This window comes from Clarias gariepinus, chromosome 6, assembly GCF_024256425.1.
Source record: "Clarias gariepinus isolate MV-2021 ecotype Netherlands chromosome 6, CGAR_prim_01v2, whole genome shotgun sequence".
NCBI classification, from domain to species: Eukaryota; Metazoa; Chordata; class Actinopteri; order Siluriformes; family Clariidae; genus Clarias; species Clarias gariepinus.
This window is the reverse complement of record NC_071105.1, coordinates 37,115,464-37,129,551: the sequence shown is the minus strand read 5'-3', so window position 1 is coordinate 37,129,551 and position 14,088 is coordinate 37,115,464.

Sequence of the window (14,088 nt, the reverse complement as noted above, 5' to 3'; positions counted from 1 at the left end):
TAATCACAGTTTATTCATGATTTAGCAGGGAGGGGGGGGGGTAATTACTTTTTCACATAGGGGAAAGTAGGTTTGGACTGTTTTTTTTTTCACTTAATAAATTAAATCATTATTTAATTTTAAATTACATTAAAAGTGCCAAGCTTGTGTGTGGACCGAACTCTTGTCAGGAGCAGCTGAAAGAACAACAACATTTAAAAGTATGACTGCAGATTAATCCCTGCTATCCGTGATCACCCAGCTGAGGATGGGATCCTCGCTCACTCAGGACTATCTGATCATTTCGATTGATATACATTCACATTTTATACAAACTTCCATAATTTCTAGTAATACGTGTAAAATGCCAGTATAATGTAGAAAGTAAGCAGTAGCAGTTAAGTGCACACACATCCTTTGATCTTTTTTCTGACATTCTGGATTGGAGCAAATCAGTAATCTGAATGATTCTGGAGAGGTCATGTGTTTAGTCACTAGATGGAGACAAACATGTACAAGACCATGACCATGAATCACTTCAAGCATTTAGGTTTATAGAGAATAAACTGATTTAATAAGGCACACGATTCGTGTATTCTGTACAGAAGACGCAAAGCTAATAACCTTATTCGTTTTAATCTCAGCGTCATATTGCAAACATTTTTATTCGCCTTTATTTCTTGAAGGACATCAAATGTGTTGTGAAAAGTTACAGCTTTAGGCTGTGTTGGCGTAGGAATAAGGGAACATAAAAAGACAACAGATTTAGGACCTGCGTTTCCCCCGTCTGGGAACGAGAGCCTTTCAGATTCAACGTTTTTTTTTTTTTTTTTTTTTACCCCCTCCAGGTATGACTGGTATATGGCATGACATAAAAAAAATATAAAAAATGAACCTGTCCTGCACAAGGGAAAGATTTTTCATCTGTACGTATAGCAAACCCTGTTTCACTCTCCATTAGGCAGAGCAAAAACAACAACAACAACAACAGTAATTTATTCTGAGTCTAACTTGTCAAGTGTAAGGTTGAGAACATTCTCCTGCTTCATTTTATATTTTCCCCGGGAAGAGAAATGCAAATTTGTTTTTGTGAAACATGCAATCAGCAAAAAAACGCCTGGATTAACTCACTCACTCACTCACTCGTTTTCTATAACACTTATCCTATACAGGGTCGCAGGACACCCAGACACACACACACACACACACACACTACTCTGCATGACTTTGGGAGTAAACCAGAATACCTGGAGGAAACCCAACAAACATGACCAAAACATGCAAACTCCAGGAACAAAGACCTGAGGTGGGACTCGAACCCTCATCTCATTGGTGAACAAAATGCCTGACTCTGATCCAGTTGCTGTAATATTCATGCGCATTTAATTATTATTGAGTTCTGTTTCTGAGTGTAATGGGGGGGTACAAACTTTTGCCGTCAAGCTCACTTTTGCTCCTACAACCAAAAGAACAACTATCGAGCGCCTGCTTCGTATGGATTGTGGTAATAACCGTGCGTGTCTTATAAATAAGAATGATCAATTTTTCCCCGTATTAATGTTCTTCTTCTTGCAGAGATAATGTTCTGCCTTCGTCTTATTCCAATAAAAAATAATCACTAATATTCTCTCTTTCTCAGTCTCTCTCTCCAATTAAAGTTAAGCTGTTAAATAAGTTATCTTTGGCATGAATTAAAGCTTATATATATATATTTTTTACGATTATTCCAGCTTTCCTTCTCCAGTTAAATGGCCCATAACGAGTCCTAACGTCCGTCCATTTTACTTCTCCTCCCTCATTTGTTCAATAACATTTATTCAATAATTGGATTCATCATAAACCCTTTTTTTTTAAAGCTTTAGCGCTCACACTTACTCATTTCCAGCTCTGAATTGTAGCGGGCCTCTCGTAATTACGGCTGCAGTGGGACTTTTATGAGAAGACTTTATGCTTTTAGTCAGTTAATTTGTTTCGCTATAATTACGCGCACTGAGCCGTACGGTGATGTGGGAGTTTGTTGTTATGACTCTGTTTATGCAGTTGAAAATGAGTCACCGTTTTCACCGTGACCGATGCAGGCAGGTTCGCAGGTGTTATAGAACAGATCAAAACTTATAATAGACAGCAGTGACGGAGGTTATTAGGCAACGGACTACAAATTACTACGTTAAAGAGTTTAAAGAGACTCGGATATACCGTATGAGATAGATTTACCGAACCATTTCCACATGTTTGGGTCATTAAAGGAGTTCCTGGGAGGCCGGTGTTTAAGATCAGTCCGATCATGGCTCCAGCGTACAGAGAAAACTTTCTACCTTGATGGTATCCAAGCACTAGTGAAACACTGGAATAAGTGCATGAATGTATTTATATAGAGAGAAATAAAAGGAAAAATAAAGTTTCAACTCCCAAAAATGTGTTCTGTTATTCTGCGCAATCACAAGTCCTGCTTTGACTTGAACGCCCCTTGCGTTTTGGATGGAGCTTGATTATCAGGATACACAAAAATGCAGCAAAATAACATATTAAGGGCAAGAACAAAACCCAATCCTCACTCTTGGGTTGCTGGAAGCTATTCCCAGCAGTGTGAGGAAAGGAAAAGAAATTCAGGTCAGATGCACATAAGTGGGTCTGTGATTCAAGTGGAGAGAAGAGAGCTAGTGCTGCTCATTTACCTTGCAGAGAATTTGCTTGTTTTTAAGCAAATATTGTCTTATTGTTATATCTTTAGTGTTTTTTTTTTCTCCTTTTTATTAAAGCACCAGTGGTAATCATTTCGTGTCCCACAGTGTTTAGGCTTTATGTCATGTCTGAGATCACTGCCGAGAGAGCGTTTATGCCAGCTCCGGTCTTGGGGAAACGCTTCGTCTGGCACCACTCATCGTCCCTGGCCTTTCAAATCAATAAAGCGTGACAAATTAAGCATAACCTGCTTCAAGATGAGCAATTAGCCGCTCGCTTTACTGAGAAGAGACATAAAGAACAGATGAATGATGATGGAGCATAATGATGGACCTTACGAGGTTAGAGAGTACAGCGGCATCGATGAGACTGACTGGTGGTGTGTGTAACGAGCAGGCGAATTTGAATGAGTCCCCGGATCTTATCTGCATGACAGGTGGCGATGCCTACTGAAAAGCTCTTTTTTCATGAAAAGTGGTGCGTCCACAGCCACCAGGCCGGCACAATGGACGCTCAGGGGACGTTCGGAGACGTTCGGGGGGCGCATGCATAATGCATCATAAGAAGAAGGTTAGTCGAGACGGTTCTTGAGGACGCTCATCGTGCAGATGTAGGACACTTTAATTACATGCAGAGGTTTTTAAGTATTGAGTTGGCTTGCATAAATAAATCCTCTGCTAAAAGTTCAAGTACGGCTTTAGATTTTTTCTCGCTCCAGTTAGCAAAGTATAAACACTTACATTTACTTAAAAATAATAAATAAAAAAAGCTTCAAAGTTATTTTATTGGGTCCGATTTCACTAGTCAAGCAAGAAACATGAGAAAATCATTACAACATGGCTTTATTTATGGACTGTTATCTTGGATTGGGTTAAAGATTTAAAAACTTGAAGCCATCAAAATAAAAATAAAAAAACGAATTAGAAACATTGGTTGTGATACAGTAATGTAAAAATGCATTGAGCAGAAAGAAGAGATGTTTTTTAATGTAAGATACGTCAAAAGTAAAAGGTGGGGGAACAAAAAACATAAATATATAAATTTGAATAATAAAGTGCAGTTAGCCGTCTCTGCACATATCTGCCATATATAGACGTGGCATGACATGTGGCATGCACACTTAGGTCTTGTTCAGTCTGCATGTAAATCCTATTTGTTTTGCAAATCTGAACTTTAGCGCTGAGTGTCCACACTGTTATTCGAAAGTGATTTGGCTCTGTTCGGACTCACTCACTCACTCACTGTCTATACCACTTTATCCTTAAACCCTCGACCTGGGAGGGGCGAGGCACCAGCGCTGACCATTATGCCAGTGCTGACTTTGCATCCCAATCCTGACACGTTGCCAACCTATTGGTATTGAGTGCTGTGGTGACGATGCAGGAGGCTCTCCTGGAGCACAGTAGTTCTTTATATATTGCTCTGTTTCTGTATATTTCGTCAAGCTTCGCCTGTACTGATGCATTTCTCTTTGTCTTCTGTCCAGGGCCTATTGTTCTTCATTTCTGACAATACAGTTCATTTACTGTAGCTACACAGAACAATTTAAGGCATTTGCTTTCACATATTTATTGGTAATAGCACCAAAAGTGGAAGAAGACCTTTTGCAACCTCCTAATCCACAGCAACTTAACTTTTCACAAAATTATAATTGTGTATTTCCATCTCACTTTCTTCCACATGCGGGGTTGAAGTTACGTGTCGGGTTGAGGGTGGACAGTTTGATAGTGTGTAGAGCGTCCAGACTGAGGCGCATCTTTATCCAATGAAACTCTGGATGTATCACAGATCAGATTCAATGTTTTTTTTTTTTTTTTGACTGTCAAAGTTGAAAGGAATTTGATAATAATCTGGTATGTCAAAAATCCGATTTGGGCTGGCAGTCTGAACAACGCATAATCAATCAATCAATCAATCAATCAATCAATCAATCAATCAATTAATCAATCAATCAACAATCCATCCAGTTGGAGTAACAAATAATTCATTATCCACACAATGATATCTGCATGATGCATAATATATATATATTTAAGAGGTATTTATCCGAATCGAATTTCTACATCAGGCTGACACACGTATGTGTCATTCACAACATATCCTGCTTTACACGGAGCAATGAAAGGAAACATTTTCTCAGAATTCTCACATCAAAGTTCCATAAAGGGAGATTTTGTTGAACAGTAGCTCTGAAAGTAGCGCAGGAGGATTTTCAGAGTTATGTACAGTTACGTACTATGGAGCACCTGGATACATTGAAATTTTGAAAATGTGTGTAGGAGATGGTAACGTAATATGTAAGAACGGAGTCTCTGCTGTTGATGCTTCAGGATAGAAAATATTCCCAGTAACGTAACAAGCTGTATTTTTTGGCTCATTAGTGTTGAGAGAAAAGAGAGAGAGAGAGAGAGAGAGAGAGAAGCGGGTGAGAAAACGACAGCTTTAGACTTCTATAAGAAGAAGAACTAACTTGTTTAATGGACGTTTCACAACAGCAAAGTACATTTCATCCATTGATGGTTAAAAACACAACAGACCCATCATTGGTAATTCACTTTGGTGTGAAAACAGGGAAATAATCAAAATCTACATCTCATCTCAGGGTTAAACAAGGAACACAGCGCATGGTCCCTGATTAATTGCGAGCATTAAATGCTAGAGTTTCATTTCGGTTCACATCCAGAAATTTAATCTCATTTTTAGAAACGAGTCCTGCTCTGTCTGTGCGTCTTCATGCGTTCATGCCAATACTGAGACGTCATCAGCATTAACCTTTCGGCATTAATTACAGCCCCCCTGCAGGCCCAGTTGGATAGCAGCTCCCTCTGAATAATTGCAGGTTAATCACTGAGTTCGGATCTCTGAGACAGTGTCATGTGAAGGATCCGAGGCTCTAACTGGCCTTTATTAGAATTTCTGAACACAGCTTTACATGTGACTATTCTCTCAAATACTGTATTACTGAACAAACAAAATCACTCCAGTGTCCAGTGTCTGGCAGATGTGCAATAAAGGTGTGTAATCAGGCAGCACTGAGATGCCCATGAGGCTGAATACATCCCAGGCGATTGAGTAAAGCTGAACTAAATGGGAAAATTATCCAGTACAAGAATGCTTGTGGCTGTTACAGTATTAAATAGATTTTTTTATTTTATTCAAACAAATGTTATTTTTCTGGAAAGTTTTCTGTAAAACAGTTTGTGGTTTTGGTTTCAGCCAGATGTGACACTAGCTATAATAACTAACGTGAAGAAACATTCTAGGCTATACACTTATGTACTGTACAGAATATAACAGTACGCCTCATATTAGCTAACAAGTCAAGCGAGTTTGCATATTTTTACGTAGGTTATTTCATTTTGCCAAATTACCGCTGTATAGATATTTAGCATAATATTAATTAGGCTACTCTTTTACACAATCTAATATTGTATTTACCCTAATATCATCTAGGTTGTTTTCAACCCGTAGATACCGGTTCACACACTATAACTTTCAGGCTAATAATAGCTAGCTTTGTTTAGCTAGATTTAGCCTAATGTTAGTTAGCTTGCTAGTGATCTAGGCTACTGGGACAATATTGTTTTCAACTTGATGTTGCCTACGTAGCTTGTAAGTAACCCTGGATACAAGTTTACACAATATATTGTTCTGGCAAACATTAGCTAGCTAGCTACAGCTTTTGTATCAGCTTTTGCCATTGCTTAATAAAATAAACCTGTTGACTAAGGTTAGCTAACTTACTTTTTGACTAAGGTTAGCTAGCTTGTAAGTTACCCTGGCCACATGTTTACCCAATATAATACGCCACTTAATTTCAGCTAACTTGTTAAAAACTCTTAAAATGCTCAGCCTAATGTTAGCTATCTTGCTAGAGGTCCTTGTTATTAGTTTGCATGATATATATTAAGCCTAACGTTAGCTAGTTTGGTAGTGACCCTACTGTAGCTGCAGGTTTACACAATATGATACATGGTCTATTTTCAGCTAAACTGTTAAAGACTATTGAGTGCAACTGTACCCAATAAAATACTCAGTTTAATGTTAGCTTGCTTGCTAGTTATCCTGGCTACAGGTTTACACAATATCAAGCTATCTTAATTACTCTTATATTTGGTAGCTTGCTATACTGATATTAGCTAACTTGTAAAACACGTTGTCTGCTACAGTAGGTTCCACAACATATTATTTAGATATTTTTAGCTAATTCTTAGAGACCCTAACAATATACCATTTAGCCTTATGTCAGCTAGCGGTCCTGCCTAAAGTTTATGCAATATAACACTCAGGATAACGTTAGATTTGTTAGCAATCAAGGCAGCTAGTGTATACAACATGCTTTACATGTTTTTCTTTTAATAGCTAGCTTGCCAGTGAGCTTAGGTCCAATTTTAATAATAAGCCAAATTTTATTAAAAATTTTATTGACCAAATCTACGGGCTTACACCTACTGCTAGCAATCCTGACAGAAGGTTTTACTTGTTAGCAATATAGACTGCAGTTCCTTGAAAATGTATTCATACCCCTTGAACTTTTCCACAGTTTGTCACGTTACAACAAAATATTTAAATTTATTTTTTGGGGCTAAACTAGCACAAAGTGGTATATAATGGTAAAGTGGGAGGAAATTATGAATTATCACAATTTTTTACCAATCAAAATCTGAAAAGTTTGGCATGAATTTATATTTAGCCCCCTTTACTCCGATACCCCTAACCAAAAATCCAGTGGAACAAACTGCGTTTAGAAGTCACCTTAATAGTAAATGGAGTTCACCTGTGTGCAATTCAATCTTGCATAAATACAGCACTTCTGTGAAGCCCACAGAGGTTTGTTACAGAACATTAGTGAACAAATAGCATAATGAAGGAGGAGCTAAAGGGATCCATACAGTAGATGAGGTGGAAGAAGTTGCTCTGATCAGAATTGAACTAACATCTAACAATGCACTCTGAACACCCCCTTCCCACTGTGAAACATGGTGGTGGAAGCATCATATTGTGGGGATGCCTTTCTTTAGAAGGGACAGGAGTATGAATACTTTTTTACATACATTTTATACTTGGAATACAGACAAGTTCAAGGGGCATGAATACTTTTGCAAGGCACTGTACTAGTTTACACATTATGAAATAATATAATAATTAGTCTAATCTTAGTTAGCTTGTTGGCAATGTACTGTATGAGCCAGTGCTGGTGCAGCAGGATCTTCTAATCTCATTCGGGTTTGGGTTGATGGAAGGGTTTTGGTCTCATGTTTCAAACCTCGAGCACACAAGAGCGTCCTTCTGTCATATTGTTCCCCCTCCTGCAGGATCTGTATAATTCATGTGGAGATAAGTTGAAGGTGCAGTTGAAGATGCGATCCTGATTTTGCCTCATTATCTCCACAGCATGAATATTCACTGTCTTATTGAATTACAGTAAAGCAGATGTATATTTCTGCCTCTACATCCAAACTGAAGAATTTCATTAGAATCGAACAGAAGCTGGTGAGGGGTGAGGAAAGAGTTTTGCAAGGAATAATCTGCTGTTATAACACAACATGGTTTTATGTTGTAGGCGCTGCCTGGCAAAGATTAAAATAATTAAAATAATAAGGATAATTAGCTATTATTCCAGGTTCATAATTTGAATTATTTAAATTCTTTTTCATTAAACGGTTCTTGAAATTTAAAGTCTTGAAAAAATATGTTGTTTTTGTAAGCTGTACTTTTTTCAATAGTGTTTTTTTTTTTTTTTTGGATTAAAGTACTCTTCGCCGTGTTTTTTCCCTTCCTGCACCGCGCTCGTTAAGCAACACTCGGTGGCTGACTCACAAATATCTCTCAAACATCAGCCAACGAGCACAGCATACACTTGTACCCTTTTTTTCTTCCATGTATGGTCATGCTGGCGAGTGTTGCGATGCCAGTGTTAATCACAGTGATGATCATGATAATAAGTATTATGATCATGTTGGCGTAAACATGTTAGCCAAACCAATCACTGCATCGCTCTGGAGATTAGTCATGCTCTTTAATTATGTTTCAATTATATGTCTCTTTTTACTGAAGTAGGAAAAATGCTAATGTATTCCCTGTGTGTTTTATTTTAAATGGACCTATTGTGGAAAATGAGTCCTTGAACCCATCCATTAATTAGCAGCTAAAGCCACGAGCCAAGAATAATCATTATAAAAAAACATAATAGTAGTGTGTGTGTGTGTGCCCTGAGGTTAACAGCAGGAAGGAAGGAAATGATCTGCACAGTACATTTAAAGACACTAAAAGAGGCGTAAATGCGAAACACTTTAGAGTTAATTGTGCATTTAAAAAAGGCCTCGCTGGACTTGCTGGTTTTTGTATGTACCGTGAAGTGCTTATGGAAGGAACATTTTTAAGGACATAGTTTTAAGGAGCCGTTTGTAATTAGTCAAGATTTCTGTTGCTTTAATGTGAATTATAACTGCAATAAAAACATGCAAAGTGCTCAAACCGTCCCTCCAGCTGAGCCACACCCATGCAAAAACATCGCTTTAAACACGAATGCCTGGTTTTTGTGTTCCATGGAGCTCAGCTTGACTATTGCGAATGGAGGTGGAGCGCATTTCAGGGCCAGAAAAACGTAAGGAAAGAAAGAAAGAAATGAGGGCGGTAACAATTATATAGAATCGCTGAATATTTGAATACAACAAGGCAATGCTGAAACCCGGGGGCTGTATATCATAGTATTAATATGTTGTAGTACGTTTCTATAACACATTACACAGGAGCAATTATGATGTTTTGGCTGATGTATGGGGTTTTCTATAAGGAGAATAATTATGAAACAAGAGAAGAGGAGTTTAAACGATGAGAATTTGGAAAGGATGAGAAAAGTATTTTGGAAAATGGAGAACGAGCACATGGAATGATGTAAATGATCGCTTTCATTGGGTTTCTTAAAGGCTGTGGGACTAGAAAAGAGGATTCAATCTGAAAGGAAGATGAGGGAGACCAAAACCAGAAGGTGGCAGTAACACAACGTAGTGGATGCCAGCCATTGGTAACGTCCAAGAAGACAAGACAAGAATTATGGAAGGAGTCTCCAGTGTCAGCAGTAACAGTCAGAAATAAAGCAGTAACGTGTGAGGACGTTTTAAGAAGAGTTTACATTTTGCAGTTTTTCTAGAACACAACAAATAAGAGAAGAAACGAGGAAGTGATAACAAAAAACCTGTTTTGGAGACGTTTTATACCATTTAATGTGACTTCAATTAAACATAAAACACAAATAACGCTAGTTGTGTTAACTGACTGCTGTCATATTATCGATATCAAGTCGCAATTACTCTTAACTGCAACATTACTCTCGTAAACGTTCAGACATTAATCTCCGCAGCACCACATACTCGCAGAGCACAACCTGTATAAGTGCACGCTTTCAGCGGACAGAGATCTCAGCCTGGGCCTGGATCGATGTGCTTATTGACTGAACTCTTTGGCACATGCACTACACCGGAGATGATTAGATAATTGATCTGGAGCAAAATGAACTGCCCCTAAGAACCATGTGACTCCTGTACATCATGCGATGCTCGGTGCGGGAAAATTACCCCACGATCGATAGCAGCTTTTACGGACTCTCAGCACAAGAGAACCTATTCTATAGATCCCATATTGTACACCAGGGGAAAGATTAGCCACTTTACCTTCTTAAAGACCCACATTCTTATTCATCAATCCATCTTTGATCTGCAGGGGCCAAGCACGTTCTTTTTTTTTCTTTGCTAAGTGTGCCCCTTTGTGCCAAGTTCTTGCCTCGTTCTATAGAATGCTGATGACTTCATAGTGTTCAGCTCAGTTTTAACCACAATTAATTCATTTACAGTACATACTTACAGTATCTTGTAACACAATTTTCACATCACATTCTTTTTAACATTTTGTCCATTTTTTTGTTCAGGAAAAAGCAAAGCCTGGATATTATCAATAGGGGGAGATTGAAAGGTTTGTGTTTTGTGTCTATTAATTTCTCAGCCTTATTCCAATCTAAGGTTTTCACTCCTTTACAATTGTAGCTTTGTCGGTTTCACTTGAATTGTCAACATATGCAAATCTACTTTCTACAAATCTCAAAAAGAAAGAAAAAAAGTCTTGCATCTTGGCATGGTGTGATGTAATGTCTGACTAATTTAAATCATTTGCATGCAAATCTTTCAGGCAGTGATGTGCAATACCTTCTCTGAGGACTGGGGTAGAACTTGGGAATAGTCCGTGTACCAATACTTTTGCAAGCGCAGTGATGAAATTAGTTTTTTTTTTAAGACTCATAGTGCACAGATAGCACTGGAGCATGGGATAAATTTCCATCAGTTGGTTCGCCGCTTCACTGAACCGCCGTGCAGTATAACCGAGCGGACGATGACGGGGATGAGGGAAACGAGGGATAGGATTCATAACCAAGCTTGAAGTATATCACCATGACGTATTCAGAACAGTATAATTCGTCTCATTAAAGTGATGAGAATTTGTAAATTTTTAATCAAAAATTTCAAGTGGTAGTGCATTTTTGTAACGTTAGCTATTTTTAGGTTTTTTTTAATCAAAAGTAGACAAATTCCTTATCCTTATAAATATATCCAAGAAAAATGGGCTAGCATAAGGATCCATGCAACTTCAACAAGGCCCAAGGTGTGGGGTCCTTCCCGGTTTGCAGGGGTTAGTACCTATTGTAAGTACTCCGAGGAAGGACAACCTGTCGACTGTAGGGCAACAGAGCCACGTGCTACAGTGACAATGCTCATTAGGTAGTGAAGGCCAGTCCGTCCGGTTCCATCTCACAGTGGAGCTGCTTAACGCTTGCTTTGATAAAAAGGCACCTGAATACACAATGCACCGCAGCTCGCTGTATTTGCAAAATTTAATAAATACATTGCACGGAATATGAAAGTAAAAGCAAGAAGTAAAAGTGAGATCTTGCATTTGTGTGTGTGTGTGTGTTTGTGAAAAAATAATAATAATCAGTGTTGCATCACAAAAAAGTTGACAAGCGTTTATTGAAGTGATGGATTGAGGGTGATGGACCTCAATAAATCAACAAAGTGCTCTATTATTTCAATTCTATTTACATATCATTATACATGCGGTATGAAACGTGCCCTGTCTTAAATAATGGACACACACACACACACACAGAGACACATATCAGAAATCCACTTACATGCACTAAAAGCATGCCCAAGGTTTTTATTTTTTATTAATGCTTCAGAGTGCACTCCAAATAGGTTGTGTTCAGACGGGAAAGATTAAAGCCACCATGCGTCCCACGCTCGATTCGGCAGACATGATGCATACGGGTCGGGAAGAGTGTACATGTGGGTAAGTGTAAGTGCATAATAAATATTCTTGCTGCATTCAGAGTTAAAGTGGGAGAGTATAGAGGATGGACAAGTTTCCACTTTCTGAATCAGATTTTTCTGTTATCAACTTTATTAAAAGTGTTTATCAAGAAAAAGAAAAAAACTAAACAATATATGTTTATGCAGATGCCAAAGACATAAGTATTTCAGGACAAACCCTGGTTAACGGATGTGTCAGTTTACATGAAATGGCAACAATCAGAAATCAATTATTACTGAAAATCAATTTATTATTACATTATTAAAGGACAGACACCTTGGGTGTGTGGGGGGGGGGTGTTTGGGGGGGATACTTTAGGTAAGACTGTGGCTTAGCAGTGTCGCCTTTGCTCCTGCAGGGTCTGTGTTCAATTCCTGCCTTGTGGTCTGTGTGCATGGAGTTTGCATGTTCTGCCTGTGTATGGTGGGTTTCCTCTGGGTCCTCCGGTTTCCTCCCACAGTCCAAATACTGTGAAGATTAGACTAACTGGTGTTTCCAAAGTGGCTGTAGTGTATGTGTAAGAAGGTTGACATGAGGTCCCATCGCTGTCGTAAAAATGGGAATAAATCCAATGGTCACAATTGGCCTCCATGGTTGGACTACAGAGGTTCCTAAATAAATGGATGGATGGATGGATGAATGGAAATTGACTAGTATGTTGATTTGTCTATACCTCCAATACTTTTAATCCATTCCATCTCAACATCATTCCAAATGAACAAAATGAACTGCTTTTAGACAAGGTAATATTTCAATAGTATCATAAAACATGGAACAAAGTGTTGCTTTAAGAATCAGAATTTGTATTTTGTATTGTTTGGACGCCTTCTGTTTAGACCCCCGAGGATTAGTGCCCCAAAGCTTCCTGCGACCTTTACAGATCCATGCATGAACATATGATGGAGGTTTTGCCATGACCATCTCCGTTATGCAATTTAAACCCTGTTGAAGTCGTGTCTTTATACCGGAGTCTTCATACGCGAACCAAGGAATACAAATGAGCTTTTCTATGTTCTTCATGGATCCGTGTCCAGAATCTTTCACAGGTTTTCTTTCGTCTCCCAACAATCTTCTCTTTGAATATTAAGTTCACGCATTTATGTTAGACAGCGAGTTTAGATTGCAGCACTAAACAAATACTGGATCAAAATGTTGAACTACTTGAATATTTGAATTAGGAACGAGATTAAACATACGCCGCTCCGCAGTGACTCTGGAGTGATGTGTGATTCAGATATTGTTGCGTTAGGATGAAATCACACGACTGCTACAGTACATGGCTTCGAGACAACTCTTTAAACACACTGCACTGTCAGATCACATGAACGCACACCAATTCTGGAGGACTGGAACGGAACTCCCGGGCGGTTCATACAGAACACGCCCCGGGTTAAATTCCGCTTCTTTCTTTCTCTTATGAATGATTCACTTTGCTTTCTGCCGATCAGGTGCACTCTGAAGTCTTCACAGAGGAGTGCAAGGAAGAAAGGACACGGCTCACGATCCTTCTCTGAGTTATGGCATCGTTTAATAACCAGGTGACTCCTAATCGTCATACAGTACTTGTATACATAGAAAGAAGAGCTGGCAGATTTTTGCACATTTACAAAATATTCGAGGTATAAACATTGTTAATATACTTCTTTTCAGAAACTCTATTTCTGATTATTTCTTAACATTAAACAAGATCCTGTTTGCTGAATGAGATTAGATCCCAATCTGGCAACCCGGTTAATTAATAAATGCAGGCTCATTTGGACCTGTATTTATATTTTTAATTAGCATTTCCATGTAACTGAAACCTGCCACTATAGTCTAGATTGTCATTCATCTCATCCTAATAAAAATGAACTAAAAATCTTCCCATGCTCTCAAATTAATCACATCTTAATGAGATCTCCATATGCAGGGACTAATATCCAGGATGAAATCTGGATGATGAGCAAATAATTAATTTGCAAATGATACACAGAGGCAGGCGAGCGAGAGCGGGTCGCGTTAGCGGATCGCACTAATGGACTTGTTTATGAGATAACCAGGCTAGATAAATGAAGGCGGTATGCG